Source organism: Vicugna pacos, chromosome 11 (genome assembly GCF_048564905.1).
Source record: "Vicugna pacos chromosome 11, VicPac4, whole genome shotgun sequence".
Taxonomy (NCBI): Eukaryota; Metazoa; Chordata; class Mammalia; order Artiodactyla; family Camelidae; genus Vicugna; species Vicugna pacos.
Window position 1 is genome coordinate 24,323,873 of NC_132997.1, and position 2,777 is coordinate 24,326,649.

General features: G+C 53.2%; 1 pseudogene; it reads left to right on the top strand.

Annotated features, from left to right (window-relative positions):
• Positions 1-305: 305 nt before the first annotated feature.
• LOC140699710 (OTU domain-containing protein 5 pseudogene) lies at positions 306-1,854 on the top strand (annotated as a pseudogene).
• Positions 1,855-2,777: the final 923 nt, after the last annotated feature.

The following is a 2,777-nucleotide window of genomic DNA, read 5'->3' on the forward strand; positions in this document are numbered from 1 at the left end:
CCCCGGCGGTCCCGGCGGCGGCCCGCGGGGGGGGTGGGGGGGGGGACGCGGTGGGTGCAGGGGCGGCGGGCGAGGGCGGCTGCTGCCGGGGCCTGGGCACAGCGGGCGGCGGCGGCGGCAAGCCCCTGGGGCGGGCGCAGCCGGCAGGGCAGTCCCGAGCATGAGGAGGCCGCCGCAGGTTCCCGCAGCGAGGACGGGTATGAAGCGGCTGCAGCGCGAGGCCACGGACCCCGCCCCCGGCGGAGCAGCAGGAGCACTGCTTTGAAAAGGCCCTGGGAGACAAGCAGGGCTTCATCATCAAGCAGATGAAGGAGGACGGCGCCTCTCTCTTCCTGGCCGTAGCCGACTAGGTTTATGGAGACCAGGACATGAACTGCGTGGACTCTCTGCTGAACAATGCTGACTCCTTCTCCAACTACGTCACAGAGGACTTCACCACCTACATCAACCGGAAGCTGAAGAACAACTGCCATGGCAACCACATTTAGATGCAGGCCACGGAAGAGATGTTCAGCCGGCCTGTGGAGGTGTACCAGTGCAGCCCAGAACTGATCAACACATTCCATGGCATCCAGCAAAATGCGGATGAACCCATCCGTGTCAGCTACCATGGGAATATCCACTACAACTCGGTGAATCCTAACAAGGCCACCGTTGGCATGGGACCGGGCCTGCCATCATTCAAACCAGGGTTTGCAGAGCAGTCCTTGATGAAGAATGCCATAAAAACATCGGAGGAGTCATGGATTGAACAGCAGATGCTGGAAGACAAGCAGCGGACCACAGACTGGGAGGCCACAAACGAGGCCATTGAGCAGCAGGTAGCTTGGGAGTCCTACCTGCAGTGGCTGAGGCATCAAGAGAAACAGGCCTGCCAAGTCCGTGGCCCCAGCCAGCCCCGGAAAACCAGTGCCACATGCAGTTCTGCCACCGCAGCAGCCTCCAGTGGCCTGGAGGAGTGACCCATCTGGTCCCCACGGCAGTGGAGTTCAGCCTCGTCTCCTGAGCACCCTGAGCTGATGCCGAGCTGGGCATCAGGCCCCTTCCCCGGGCACTGTCTTAGCTCTTGCCAAACCTCCTTCACCCTGTGCACCAGGTAGAAGCTGCCAGTTCTCAACAGAAGCCGACCGGGCTACTTCCCCCATCATGTCCCTCTACCCTGCTCTGGAGTTCCAGGCCCTCATTCAGCAGATGTCCCCTTCTGCCTACAGTCTGAGCGACTGGGTTGATGAGACCCTAGCTTCGGTGCTGGCAGTGTCCCAACGGGAATAACGTAGACAGTAGGAAGAGAAACAAAGTGCACAGAGACCCACCCCCAGACAAGAGTTGATGGAGACCCAGAGACTGGAGACTGTCTCCCAACCCCCACCACTCCTGCCCTCCAGTGCCACCCCACCTTCTTTGGCTTCCTTCCCCTTCGCCTTCTTCCTTGTTCCCTCTCTTCCCTCCTTTCCTTCCCTGCTTCCCTCTGGCTGGCCCACCCCCATGCACCCTTCATCGCTGCCACCACAACTACCACCTGTCTCTTCACCAGCTGATGTGCCCTCTTGCCCCCTGCACGGCACCATCCCTGCATTCCACAGGGGACTCAGGCAAGGGTGCTGAAGGTAGGTGAGAGGCACACAGAGACAAACCGACTGGCAGCCAGGCAGCCCCTGAGGAGAGACATTCAGGCAGAGGGAAGTTTCCCTGCCCTCAGTTCCTTCCAAGATCAGAAAACTGTCACCTCACCTCCACAGTGATGCCAGCGAGGTGGGAGGAAGAAGTGGGTATATCCCCTTCCCAGTACCCCCAAAAATGTCTGAGCCTTCAATGTTGAATTTTTCTTTATTAAAATGCACTTTTATCTTATAAAATCAACCAATCAAAAAGTGATGTAGACTATAACATTGGCTCTATGAAGGTGGCATCTCTTGGTTTGGGGGCATGAAGGCCATGGGGCACAGAGGGGGCACAAAGATGTGGTTGCTGTCCCTGGCCTCCAGCTCTGTGGAGGTGGGCAGGGTCTAGAGCATGAGCCAGGGACAGGGACAAGAGGGGGCAGGTGTCAAGTGGGCTTTTTGGACAATGAGACTGACCTCGCTGCATTCCTTATGGTTCCACCACCATCACTAGTCTTTTTGGGGTGGGGGCACCTTTAAGGATCATGGCCACCACCCAGGATTTGAGTGTGGGGAATGGAAGCAGCCTGAGCAGATGGGGCACTCGTGCCCTGCAGGTGTCAACAAAATCTGCCATCTGTAATGTCTTTGGCACAATAAAACCAAATGTCAGTTTCAAAAAACAAAGCTATTGTGATCAAAACAGTATGGTGTTGTCTGTTGACAGATGACTGGATAAAGAAGTTGTGGCATATATATATATACTTATTTATATATTTTTACATACATGCATATGCATGTATCAAATATATATATATATATATATATATATATATATATTTACAATGGAATACTACTCAGGCATAAAAAAGAATAAAATAATGCATTTGCAGCAACATGGATGGACCTAGATATCCTCATTCTAAGTGAAGTAAGCCAGAAAGAGAAAGAAAAATACCATATGATATCATTCATATGTCAAATCTTTTTTAAGAAGACACAAATGAACTTATTTACAAAAATACAGAAACAGAATCACAGACATAGCAAACAAACTCATGGTTACCAGGGGGAAATGGGGTGGGAAGGGATAAATTGGAAATTTGAAAATTGCACCTCTTGGGGAGTGATGGAACTGTTAGCTATCTCGATTGTGGTAATGGTTTCATTGGCATA